This window comes from Labrus bergylta, chromosome 1, assembly GCF_963930695.1.
Source record: "Labrus bergylta chromosome 1, fLabBer1.1, whole genome shotgun sequence".
Lineage (NCBI taxonomy): Eukaryota > Metazoa > Chordata > Actinopteri > Labriformes > Labridae > Labrus > Labrus bergylta.
In genome coordinates this window covers 27,472,748-27,487,563 of record NC_089195.1, presented here as the reverse complement: position 1 = coordinate 27,487,563, position 14,816 = coordinate 27,472,748, and positions in this window count along the sequence as shown.

Below are 14,816 nucleotides of genomic sequence, written 5' to 3'. Positions count from 1 at the left end.
ACACACACACACACACACACACACACACACACACACACACACACACACACACACACACAAGCAGGGAGTGTAATAAATGAGTGTGCTTAACCTCTGTGTCTCCAGAAACACACCCTCACCTCCTGATCGGGGGCAGGGGACGCAAATGATGGTGGCTCTAGTAGTCAAGCAGAAAATCACCCTGTTATTGGAGTATTTACTATATCACACACACACACACACACACACACAGACACACACACACACACACACACACACACACACACACAGACACACACCCTGAAACAAGGCATTCTCCGGGGACAGTCACGTCTCTCTGCTTGATAATCTATCTCCATTAGGCACAAGTGATAGGTTCTGATTAATAGGAGCCCAGGCAATAAGCGCACACATACAAACACGTAGAAATACTAACATAAACTGTTATTAGGCGCACAACACCATCGGCAGCACAATCACAATGATTTATTATAGATGTGTCAGTCACAAATAAAAATGCAATTTATTTGATTACGATGCACACTTATTTATTTTTATTTTTTTTGCTCGTGTAATGTTTGGGTTGAGTGAAAAGCAAAATAAGTAATTGAAAAAAAACATTTGATGGCATTCTAGAGGTTCATTCATTTTTTTTAACCTTTCTTCAAACTTTTAACTTTTAAAAAATCTTGATTTCTACAACATCTATACTCGCATTTAAATTATCAGAAGTATATATTGTTTTATGTTATCTATTACATCTTTTGCGTTCATTGAAAAAAAAAAAAACCTCACTTCTCTATACAGCTGTCAAAGCAGAGGTCGTTTGATTTATTCAGTATTCTTCAAGAAACCTGCATTGTGTGCCAAATTGAGGAACCAGGAAGTGCTGAATTCAGACAGTTAAATAAAGAATAAAGTGCTCTGATGTTTCAGAAGACAGACTTTATGCTCTGGTGTAGTTTTCCGTAATCAGATCTTGCGTGAGTCCTACATACTTTGACATATGAGCTATGTCTCAAATAACTCGTGCCATTACTGTCTTCCGCTGACAGATCCCCATTGATTTTCCCATTAAAATAATCAGTAAAGGAAATTTCACACATTAACCCATCACCATTGTGTGTCAGCACAGACTCGTATCATGTCATAACTCCAATTAACACATCTATAAAAAAGGATTGCACTCTGTGAGCTTTCTTAACGTGTAATGTACACAGTACAGATAATCATCACACCCTTTAAAACAATTGGTGGTATAGCTGATGGTATAACTCCACCAATCCCTGTTTGAATTGTCAAAATAAAAAAGATTAACTAAGAGATGTACAGACACAGGTATGTTTTACATTAATGGATGCAGAGATGGTAGTAGTGTCTGTCAAATGGACTTGTTTCAGTACATTGGAAGAAAACATGAAGCAGTCATACTCTGAGGTTTTTGTACAAATTGGAGCTGAGATGCATGTTGTTGTTATTTATCCTTGTTCAATCACCCCAACATTTAACAGTTCAAAACAAAACTGAGGTGCAGAGGAAAGTCCAGAGGACACTCAAAGCAGTAAGTTAGTAAGAATAGGTTTTTTTTTTTACTTAAATGTTCATAGGTCATAAACAGAGAGGCAGTCAGGGAGGGGAAAAAAATCCAATAAGGGCAAATCCACAAAATCCAAACAAAGTTCAAAACCGGGCAAGCAAACCGAAGGAATTCAAGGCTGGAGCACATGATGAACACACTAAGGAGACAGTGACAATCATGCTGATGGGAACACAGGGGTTTACATACAGGTCAGACTCATTGCAGATGAGACACAGGTGTGTTGGGACAAAAGAAAGGAAACAGAACAATGGCAGGAAGTAAGACTAGATAGGATGCAAAAGCAACAGGATTACAAAAATAAAAATTGGGAGCGAACACAAATCGAAATGGTAGACTAACAGAATATCACACTAATAGTCTTTATACCAACTATTCAGATTTTAGCTATAAGTAGCAGTGACTGGATGTGTGTGCCTGTTTCTGTTAAGTCAGATGATAACAGATTTAAAAAAAAACATCCCTGGCTCATTTTCAGTGAAGGTCGCCTCACTACTTATAACTCCTGTACATGCTATAAGGAGAGAGATAAAACAATCTTGAAGGAGAGTAAATTATGTTAACACTGTGCATTATTTACCAAAAAAAATCTGTTAGACAAACTACTTGAGTGCATTCTCTTCCTGATAAAAAAAAAAAATCTTTACAAACAGATTTTCTTTAAATGTTCCTGTCCTAGATTGTTTGCATTGTGGTTTACTTTCATGCTGCAATCTTCTTCTTGGCCTCGCTGGCACATTGCTGTGTTTGTGCCGGATTAATACTACCAGATGTCCATCAGTGGAACAGCATGAAAATGACAGCAGGATGTAAATAGCACCTCCTGTAGCTTGTTAGTGCATAGTTTTGTGTCTTTGTGCATGTGCATGTGCACGTTACATATAGGGCAATTAGACAGAAAATCAATAAAAGCATTCATACCATTACAGTCCAGTTTTATATAGACATACTGTAATCTGTCTTTCTGTCTGTTGGTCGATCTATCTATCTATCTGTCTATCAAATCCCATGAGTCTCGGCTCTCTGTTTTCTTCCACCTCTGTCTCGCTCCCTCTCTTTCTCGGCTTTGTACTCACCAGCAGCTCCAGCTTAGCCCTTCTCAGTCCACCTTTCATTATATAACCAGAAATAGATTGGAGTCAAGAGTTTTTTCACACAGGGAGCCCACGATACAAGCTTCTCCACTCTCTGTGACACAGCCTTTAGACACAGCAATTTCATTTCTGCCCGTGTCCAGCTCCATTCAAGTCCCAGCTGACATGCATGCGGGATCACGTGCACAGAAAACACACAAATATACACACACGCACACACACACACACATAGGCACATATGGACACACATGGACAAGCACATGCAGTACACCTTCATAAGACAACAGTGTATTATTTCCCCCGTGACTTTGAGTGGCAGGGTTGAGTAGAAACATTGAACCAGATGCTCTTTAATCCTGTAATGAGAAAAGCAGCCAACCACACAAACAGGCAAGAGCGCGCGCACACACACACACACACACACACACACACACACAAACTCAATAATCTGTTAGAGACAATGCCGCTGTTTTTAATCCAGATCCCTCTCCCCCTCATAATGATGACACTAAGACTCCCTCTCCTCTATTGCAACTAATCATTTATCTGTTTATCTCACTCCGCACACTGAGAAACACAGATTGCCTTTGTGTTGCCGTCTGTTCCACTTTAACAGGCCGATAGCAGGACTGACAAGCTGGCGACCAGAGACACAGACAGATGTGCAGACACACAGAGGAACACTGATCCAGGGTCAGATTGTGCTGGCCAGTCCAGCCATACTTAGCGAGTCAGGATTAAGTTTGGCAAAGTAAATGGGGCATGTTTTATACCATGTTTATGACTTCTGAAAACGTTTGCATGTCGCATGTAAGCCTTTGCATAATATGGGTGGCGCTACATGTGTTTGTCGACAATGATGACATCTTCAACTCCTCCCATTGAAGCCAAAATAAGTGAAGCAAAAGTGCCCTCTGCAACAAGCGCTGTTGACATCATTTGGAGCTAGAGTTGCACAGTAGACTCTGCTTTGGTTTTTGTTTTCCGCCCCTTGAGCTTACAGTACCAAAACACACATTTATAACTTACTGAAAAAAAAAAAAAAAGGCAAAGATCTCTCAGGTCGGCAAAGTCCACGACAGTAAAGATTCTTGTGCCAGTTTGAAGCAGACACTCACATTTTGTGAAGTTGAATAAATCTTGTGTTAGTGTTTCTCTTCCCTTTCCTTTTCTACTCTGCTGCATTTCTCAACAGAGCTTTCAATCTTGGCATTTTACCCCTTTTTAGTATCAATCAAAATAAGTAAACTAAACTTCTCACTTAAATCAGCATATAACAACCAATTTTACAGACAGAAACGATGTTTGGGGAGAATAAACATTTGACATGAAGGACATTTCTTACTTTGTCATGTAACAATACGTCTACTAAACTCTACCCCCCAAACTCTGAACTCTGTCTCTCTCTCTCTCTCTCTCCCTCTCTCTCTCTGCCCCCTGCTGACCCCCCCCTTTCCCCTGCATATCACCTCACACCCATCATCCCCCCACCACTCCTCCTGGTCACACACACACATCTCTCATCCACCTGTATTATTGTATTATAGTATGTTCATATTATGTCCATATTCTTTATATTATCTGTAAACTAGTATAGCATGCTCACTGCACCTTAATCTGTATATTATAATCCTAAGAGTACACTTACATTTATAGCATTTATTTATATTTATAGCATCCCATTAATCCAGCCATCCATATATACCTAATAATTCACTTTTTTTAGTCTACATCTGTAAATTTTGTAATTACTGTACATAGCACAGACTCTTGCACTTTCTGCTTACTTGCACTTCTGGTGAGATGCCAAACCTCATTTCGTTACTCTATACTTGTATATGTGTAATGACAATAAAGTTGAATCTCATCTCATCTCATCTCATAAAGCAAATCATTATCTTTTTGTTAGATAGGAGGAAGGATGTGGTAGAATGCTTACAATAGCAGTTGTCTAATATTAGCTAATGTTATTTACCTTGTAAAATATAGCCCTCTAGATTTTCCGCCGTATATTGTCTGATTAGGTGTCGATCAATTCATAAGTGTTGAAATGATAGAAATAGTCAGACTCCCATAGGTTTAGAACACTTGCTACCTGAACCAAAGCATAACAACATGACAACAGCATGTGTGCCTTCCACCCTATGAAAGGCTTTATAAGAAAATGGCCATTGTGTGAATTTGATGACTTACATGCACAGAAATGCAAAGAAACAATAAATGGATGTGCTCGGGTAACCTGGCAACAACTAGTGTCATTGTTACAAAAAGTGCACACTCACACAAAAAAGACAGACAAACACAAAACCCTGATGTGGAAAATTGGGGTTTAGTTGGAGTATAAACACACTCTCTCTAAGATGTATAACACTCTGAAACATATTCCCTTCGAGACCATCTGGCATCCAGAAATCGACAACAGCAAGAGCACAGCACACGCTTAGTCTATGGGCCTAATGATTTAGATGGGTGAGATGTTGGAGGGATAGATACAGCATGTAAGCTAAGTGAAAGGCTAAGAGGGGGGAATGAAAGACACGGGGAAAAGAGGGAGGGGGGCGAGAAAGGGAGGTAATCACAATTCCACCCAAACAGATCTTTCTCTAGCATGGCCGGGCTAAAAAAAATCGATACAACTTCTCCTTCTCCGCTCCCTCTGTCACCAGGGCTGCCCAGAACAAACTTCAACACACACATGCACACCCACACACACACTCGCACACACACACACACACACACACAAATTGTTGACAGGGAGAGATAAAGCATTCACGTACACATGCATACACAGTAGATGACGCGCAGATCACTTGAGCACGCTCACAGTCACGCCTGTGGGCCATCTTACTGCCACCAGATATGAGGGTTTGATCAATACAGTAATATCAGTGTTTACAGCGGCCGCGGCCACTCCTCTGCTCCTGCTTTTCTTTACACCTTCTTTTCAAGCCTGCACCAACATTTTTTTTTTTTTTTTTTTAAAAGGCGCAGATGCACCTAGTTAGCTTGTTTGCCTGTGAATTGTTTGCACAAATACACACACACACACTTGTGAGCAAAGGACACATTCAGTGTGAATATAAATGAGTTTGTTTGAATTTTGCAGCTTGCATAGTCCTGCACATTTACACCCAGTTTTTCATACATTTATCAAAGTGCGCGCTTGTGTGTGTGCGTGTGTGTTTGTGTTCCTCCCTTGCATCCTCGTGTGTGTTAAGTGTGTCAGGATAATGGCTTGTTTGTTTATTTGCCGTTTGACACCAGTCCGCCCTCTCCTATTGATTAGCGCTCCTGCCTCTCTCTTTAGATCTCCTCCCTGTTGGCTGGTTATGAAAACACTATTGCCGAAGAGACAAGTACTTTGCCTAAAGGCTTCAAACGCCACGGTGCTGTGATTTCACAGGTGGTCATAGAGCGGTGGATCCAATATCCACGGCTTGAATCGACCACCAACCGAACACCACTTATGGTTTCACTGAACCACTACTTAATGTCTCTCTGTTGCTCACGTTGACAATCATTTAAAAAAAAAAAAATGTCTTTGTTGTTGCCCTTTTTTCTTGTCTCGTCCATTCCTCTCACGCACACACTCCCATGTTCATCCTGAAAGATCAGCTGTTCAGTCTGATGTCTGCGGCCTGGTTGAGTAGGTGACATATTGCAACTTGTCTCGTGAGTCTTAAACAAAGTACCCCCAGTGCAGCCAATAAATCTATGGGAACCATTAACTCGTGGCTTGGGACTCAACCTCATCATTTAGAGACACACATGCACTCACGCTTTTGCACACACACACACGCACACACTCTTTCTTTTCTCTGCACCATCAGAATTCTGCAGACTATTGTGCCTGTGCATGATGTTTGTTAAAGCCCTCTGCTTTCTGCATTAGAAATCTCGTTCATCGAAACCTGCCATATCAACCCAGGTACTCACCCTGTTACCCATAATGCAAATGGAACATGGAGACACAAAGCTTTTATGTAAAAGAAGGCATTTTGGATTTTGAAAAAGATGTAATCCGAGCTGCTAAATGAACAAACCAGCGCTGTATATGTGTGAATTATTTCCTATGAAAGATGGACTTGTTTCAGTACATTTGAAGAAAACATGAAGCAGTCATACCCTGAGGTTTTTGTACAAATTGGAGCTGAGATGCATGTTGTTGATTTTTAATCCTTGTTCAATCACCCCAACATTTAACAATTCAAAACAAAACTGAGGTGCAGAGGAAAGTCCAGAGTCTGTCTTTTATTTTCTGCATCTTTCCTCCTCCCTTTCATTTTGTTTCTCCCACCACTACTCACTCCTATCTCCATCCCTCCATCTTTCCATTTCCTCCCAGCGCTTACCTCTCTATCCCTTCTGCCTCCCTCCATCCCTCAAGGAGAGCGATAATATCTGTTTACCCATCCCCCTCCATCCCCTCTTGTCCTCTTGACCAAAAGTGAAGGACGAAGCACACCCCAGCCAGCAAACTTCACTGAAGCCGATACACTTAAAAGTAATCCCCCCCTTTTTTTTCTACTTCGTCCTTCCTTCAAACATGCCTGCACTGGACATTTTTTCCTATCGTCCAAACTCTTTGTGCTCCTCCAGGGCCTCATTTTTTTTTTTTTTTACGAGTCATTAGCATGTATTACTGTCTCCTTTGCCTTTAGCTTCAAGTGCAACTCATCTTCAGAACTCCATATCTATCTATCAAGGCTATACGGCTATAAGTCCAACATCGTCGAATAGTCTGCAGAGGGTCGGGGGTTGTGATAAAACGAGTGGGTGAAAAATCAATCCAATGGCCTACTAATTTGAGAGAGAGGAAGGAGGACGAGGTGAGGAGGACAAGCACGGGCCTGAGAACGCAGCCAGCAGTGAAACAGAGAAAAAGGAAGTTACCAAAGTAAAGGGAGGGAAGACTGTGTATATTAAGCCTTATAAAGATATATCTTGAAGGCTTATGAATCTTTAAGGGGAGATAGGAAAAAAAGACAAGGACATAAGGAAGAACTTTAAGAGGACTAGATATATTTCTTCAAAGTCAAAAAAAAAAAAAATGTATCGAAACAAGCAGGGCTTTGACTGTTTACGTGCCATGACTCTACTCCAGTTCTCTGCTCGCCGGGTCTAAGAGCGGGCTAAGATTCCCACTTACTACTCCAGCTTTTTGGTGCCAAATTAGGTTCATTTGGATGCAGCACAAACACAAACAGACTCAAAAGCATACAGGTTGATTAGGCAAAAGAGAGCTGCATATATTAGCTCGGCTGCAACTTTGTCAGCTGACTCTCTCACAATCTGTGGGTAGTGCGGTTGTTTAAAGAGTAAAAAACGCCACCCACAGGTAGACCTCAGGGCAACTTTTTCTCATTCATACATTCATGTCTTAGGGAACCGATGCATTTGTTGCAGACTCTCAAAGCAGCTGGGGGAGACACGTTCCTGCACACTTAGACACAATGGGGTTTCCCTCTTGCTCGTGCGTGAAAACGGTCGCCGTTGTGAAACCGCCGTGTTTAGCGTGCATGCATGGCGGTGTCCTTCGAACAAAAACAGTGCGACCACTGTACCTCACCTTTGACTACAGTAGGTCAACTGCATCTTTATTCCAGAAATCAGCCCTATTAATAATTCATACAGCGGCATTAATATTTCAGTCACAAGCAGTCGTATTTCTGTCCTGCCTGTAAGAATAAATCATTAATGGCAGACGGAACACTTAAAAACAACAAAGCAGAGCGTTGGTGTGTGTGTGCATGTGCGTGTGCGCATGCTTTTGTCCATCCAGACATGTGAGCTGCAGACCCTGGACACCCTCTCACCACTATATATCTCATACCCCCAATCCTCAAATCACTTCTGCAACAATGATTTTAACACTCTAGTTGCTCAAGTGTGTGCTGCTGATTAAAAGGAAATTAGTCTTTATTTTTAAACCGACTTATCTCCTCGCCCTCAAATGGGAAGTCCCATGATTTTATGTCGAAATTGCTTTCCATTTTTTTTTTTTTTTTTTGCAACTATCACATTTACTGGAAGTGTAATAGCTTTCACATTGCTGTGTAGTCCAATAAAGAATGTCAGGCCTGACTTAAGGCTGCAGTGACCAAGCAGCTTTGGAGCAATAAACAATTTTACAACTGCTTCCAAGATGAGAAGTCAGAATAGAGACTTGGTCTCCTTGTATTTCACCGGAAACTTTAAACCAGAGCAAAAATGAGAACAAAGCTTTCGGTTGAATGCACTTCAGTTTTTGTTTTGTTTAAAAAAAAAAAACAGACAAAAAAGGCCAATGATGCTTGATATCTTTTTCTTTTCTTTTTTAATCCCTTGGAGGTGAATGGGGCCACCACATGAATGCCACACCAGCGTCACTAACATGAGGGCTAGGAAAATGTCTTCACAGCTCTGTGGTTTCATTGTCATCAGTATTCACTGACCAGAATGGATGAGAGTAATAGCTGGGAAAATGGTCTGACTGTCACAGAGCAAATTACTTTCATTTCGACGTCGTGCCATCAAGCCGCGAAATCCACTGACATGTAAATAGGAGGCTAAAAAAAAAGGGAAAGGCACTTACATCGAAAGTCATTGACATGTAAATACCAGAGGCGGGAGATGAAAGGGGGGAGGTAGAAAGGAGGGAGACAGACAACGGTGAGAGAATAGCAGAATGCTTTTGAGTTTTGGAGTGCTGTAATGGCCCCATCGCTCTCATTCAGGTTTCATTTAAATGACGAGGAGGGCAATTTGATTGATAGAATCTTAGACGGAGCTTTCTCTTTCTGAATCAAAACCCTTGAAGAATGAGCAATAACACTTTGCTCTTCATGACACCGCCTGCACCCCACCCTGCATGGACTATCTCTCCTCTCCAGCCAAGTGCAGCGCCACCCATGTGAGACAGAGTTGTACACGAGTCACATAATATCCCCCTCTTTTGCAGCGAAAATGGCTTCCTCAGTGTGTCAGGCGCCGTGCTCCAATGGCTGCCTCTGTTGCATCTCTTACCCATGCTGTATGAGTGATGACAGGGAGCAACTGGCTTCCATTGGGATCTAATCAAATGTGAGGGCCCGTGCGGCATGCAGGCCTGATAGAGAGGCGCTTTAACAGAGCTGCTCAAGGGAGACTCATCCATCAACCTGCAACCAAGCAAAGAGCACCGGGCTACCGCTGGCAATGACGGAGAGCTTTGCCGACTGGCTCAATGGAGGTGAATGTGTTCCTGCACGTGTGTAGGTGCAACAGATATACAGTACAAGAGGAGATAATCACGTTATCCCCCTGCTTTGAGTCTGACTTTAAAGTGAGTTATGTCTGACAGTAAAGACATCTGATATCTGACAAGGCCACTAACACAGTTATTTGGCGTCGGATGATGCCTTCAGGAGCACACCGGCTTGCAAAGAGCATGAAACTTATAGTGCAAGTATCTTATCACCAGCTGAAAGTGATCACTTAAAAAAGATAGGTAGTCTTCTTTAAGATGCTCTTAGGATGCCGAACATCATTTATTTATTTTTTTCCCCACTCTGTCTCAAAATGTGAGTCAGCAAAATGACATCAGCTACATATTCTATATTAAGTAAAAATGAAATTTTCCAGATACGGCGACTTTACCTTGTTTGAACTTGTTTTTTCAACTTGAAGAAAGCACTTTAAGTGGAACAAAGAAAAAGAAAAGGCTGCGTGAACTAAAGATTCTGAGAACAGATCATAGCAGGGAGATTTTTATCTTTTACGCTGCTCTTTGGGAGAAAAATATGAAACGGGAGAAAACCCCGAGCGAAAGAGACAAGAAAAATGAAATAAATGAAGATCTGATAAGAATCAAATGATTTGTGGCTTTCAAAATAAGGGATACGGTGGAGGATGTGTGTGTTTCCTCCTGTTTCTTTATCTGTGCAGACAGCAGGCCTATGAGGTCACTAGCTAATCACAGTGGAGGTTAGATTACTATCTTACTATCTTCCAAGCACCTCCTTCTTCATCTCTATCTTTTCATCTCACTTCTGGCCTCCCTCTCGGCTACTGTCTGAGATCCTCTACTGAGCCAAGGCTTCAGATAATATTTGTGTGTATATATCGTGTTGTATATATCGCAGAATGGAGTGGTTTTGGCTCTAAAAAAGTAAGTAATTATGGGAGGTTTAGCGAGTGCAGCAGCGGGTGTTACGTTTCTAATCAAGCATGGCATTGACTTTGTGTTTATTCAGTGCTTATTTATTGTTTGCTTAGTCACATTACCCTCTCCACTGTGCCCCTGTAGTGACACAGCTATAATTCACCCCCCCCCCCCCCCCCCCCCTCACCCATAATTAAATATCTGGCTGAAAACTCAAAAGCCTGATTTTCTCCAATTGAATTCCCAATTCCGCACAGATACGCCGCATCAGCTTACAGATTCACAGAGGCTCCGGGTTGGAGGACGATGGCAGGCAGGGAATAAAAGTGGGTTTTGAGAGAGAGAGAGAGAGAGAGAGAGAGAGAATGGAAAAGGAAGAGGGAAGAAAGTGAAGGAGCAAAACTTGAACGAGACAGAGAGAAATAGATCAGGGAGAAGCTATAAGACGTAGATTTCAGTGCCAGGACAACATTTGGCCAACCCTCTCCTTCTGGGTGCAGCCCAAGCACTAAGAAATGGATGACACACACTGGCATCTGTCTATTTGTATGTCATCGCTTCATGTGTGTGTGTGTGTGTGTGTGTGTGTGTGTGTGTGTGTGTGTGTGTGTGTGTGTGTGTGTGTGTGTGTGTGTGTGTGTGTGTGTGTGTGTGTGTGTGTGTGTGTGTGTGTGTGTGTGTGTGAGTGTGTGTGTGAGTGTACGTGTGGTCACTGGAGTTTAGAGATTATGGTGAGAGGTGAGGCCAAACTGACAGCAGCTGTTGACACAAAAACCACATGACATTGATTTATTTTTGATTCGGGCTTAAGACCCTTTCCTTACCCCTCAACTTGCAGACACACATACATTCACACACTCACACACACACACACACACACACACACGGTTATAAGTCAGTATGATTGATATAAAAGCTGTCAAACTCTCTCTCCCTTGCTGTCAGGCTTCTCTTATCTCCATGGCGACACAGTGACAGGCCTCCATCTATCTTTGACGCACACACACGTACTATTGGCTCGCGAACACACATACATTACGAAAACACATGTTCACAATTGCCATGTTTTGCTGTTATTATTCTTTTACTAGAATTTGTGCCTTTCTTGTTTTGTCATCTGTTAGGCCGCTGGAGTGACACTCTTTCTCCGCACAGATAATTTAACTTTCATTTCAAACTTTGCAAAAACACACGCGCACACACATGCACACAACACACATTCATGCTTGTGTTTTATTTGATTCTACCAGAGCTTCTTTCCCTGATAACTTAGCCACAACTGTGATACAGAGTTTGGGCTTTTTATAGAGGGGAATTTCTTGGAGTTACATCTGGTCTTATACTGGGTCAGAATGAAAACAGCAGCTCCCCTCCTCCACGCAAGAAACGACAAGAAGCCGCACACTCACACTTACACACATTTGAAATATTGCACGACTTTTGCATCAGAATTCAGATCCTCTTACAGTTGTCTCTTCAGTCAACAGGTCCATCAGCTGTTGGTCGAGGCAGAGTGGCAGAGTGGCAGAGGGGAAAAAAAGAGGATAGAGAGTTAGACAGATAAAAAAAAACAGAAGCAGCAGGTGAGCAGTACATTTGATTATGGAACACTATCTCCCTCTAGTGGACAAAGGTGGAACTCGCAGAAATATTTTTGCCTCACTATCCTTTCTCCTTCGCGCCTTCCTACCATATAGTGCCGGTTTCTCTGACCTTCTTATTTAATCAACACATGCTGCTCTAGGCCGTGCTGATCCTAATGTCTTAGAATATAAAAAAAAAAAACTTTCAACCTCCCTCCGGTCTGAGAAACATCAAAGAAAACCTATAACAGAGTCATTCTGTGGCTCAATTGGTAGAGTCATCGAGGGTTCAATCCCCAGCTGAGCAACATGTCGATGTGTCCTTGACACTTAACCCTGCATTGCTCCCGCTGCTTCAGTGGCGATGTATGAATGGATTAATGTTGTACTTACTCTCTGATGTACGTCGCTTTGGATAAAAGCGTCTGCTAAGTGAATTGTAACATTAACAGGCTTTTTTTACGATGATGATGATGTTGTCACCACGTGCATAAAGACTGCATACTTGACTTTCTTTTGGTACATTGATAACAAGTGGTACAAGCTTCTGTGTTCAGTGCTTTTGGAAGCAAAACAAATATTTTTAGCTCAAAGAGCTAAGGTGCTGCACACACTGTGACATCTTGCCCCAATAAGAAAAACTAAATCCCAAAAATACAGCTAGGAGTTTGGGGTTATTTTTATTCAAGAGAACAAGACTTGACTTCGTTTTATATCTACTCTTCTGTCTGGACACATATCTGCTGAAAAGGAACATGCAGGCCCTTTTCCACTTTTCTTGAAAAATTGGCCACGAGAGGATACTTTATATTATATTTCCTGTTTGTTTGTTTTGTGTGTTTATTGTTTTGTCAACCTACATCGTAATTGCTACAAACAATGGAGCACCTTAAAGGGAACTTGTCTTTTAACATTTACATGAAAATGTTCATCCCCATTTGACTGCCAAAGAAGGCACTCTATCACATGTTTTATCTCTCACTATATTCATTTATTCTGAATGATACTGCCCTTGGAGGGTTATTTCAAGTCTTATTTTCAAATAGTTGTATACAACATGGGGCAACCATAGAAACCCTATAATTGGTGTAGGGTACTCTTTGCATAGCTGACCAGTCGAGAGAGCATAATGTTGCTTTCATATACATTATAGAAGGCCCCTCTGAAGCTTTTTTCCCCTGACCAATGGGGCTTACCTATGCATCTGTAAGTGCCTATGGGATGGTCTATAGGTGGAATTCTGGGTATATATGGGCTATGACGAGCTAAATAAACTCTGCAGGTAAGCCATCATTATTTAAAGGTCATACTAGGTAAATTAGTAGTCTCAAAACTGGGATGGACCCTGAAGCGTGTCACTCACACACAAAACCCCTAACAAGATAAATCCAGCATCCTTAGAGAGGCGCACACTTGCAATCCCAACTTAATCCCCTCAGCCCTCACTCACATACAGACTGTGGATGTCAGTGTGCAGAAGATTAGAGCACACCCTCTTGTCAAACTATTGGCACATCCATCACTTAGCATCTTGTGCAAAGAGGGAGGACTGTGACTCCATGCAGTGAGTCCACTTAGTCCAACACAAAGTGCTTAATTGCTCTGGATGATTGTCCTTAGAGGTGGAGAGGAGAGGTAGGTAATAGGCACTTACAAGGTCTGAAGAGGGAGGGCCGGCTGAGAATGAATGGACGATGTCATGAATGATGCCCGCTGTGCTTTCTGCCATATCAGATTCCTCATCAGCAGACGCGGGCCCTCCATTTGCTTCACCCCTTCCTGTCTCAGTTAACAGAGCAGGGCCCGATTTGGCCACCAGCGACAACAAAAGAAAAACAACTTCAGGAACGTGAATTAAACATACCTGCAGATGCTTTGGACTGTGTGTGTGAGGTCTGCAGGCCCCTGCAGGCGGCGTGAATTATTAACAGGGCCGGTGAGCGAGGCAGGGCACCAGGCCGGGTGTTTTGTTACCCCTGCCTCACTCAGCACGAGTATACAGCATTAGATAACACTATCCATCCACCTGAATTGTGTGCTTGTGTGTGTGTGCATTTGGCTACTTTAGATGATTCTACCATTTGATACCGCAGGAGCTCTTGCTGCTTGGAAACTACTCCTGACAGAAAGCCTATACATCCCCTACCAAACAGTCTGGCAGCTTTAACTGCTGTAATGTCTCAATATATAACGTTCTGTAACATGCAACAACTCATTTAAAATAAGTTGACCTTCGATTTATTTTAGGGCATTTGCCTTTATTTGACAGGACAGTAGATACAGTTGGAAATCATAATAGAGCAGGGAGTGACACAGCTTGGACTCAAACCAAGGCCACCCACTTGGACGACTATAGCCTCTGTACATGGGGCGCGACCTAACTACATCCTTTTTTATTTATTTTTATTTTTTGGGGGGGGCTTTTTATGCCTTTATTATAG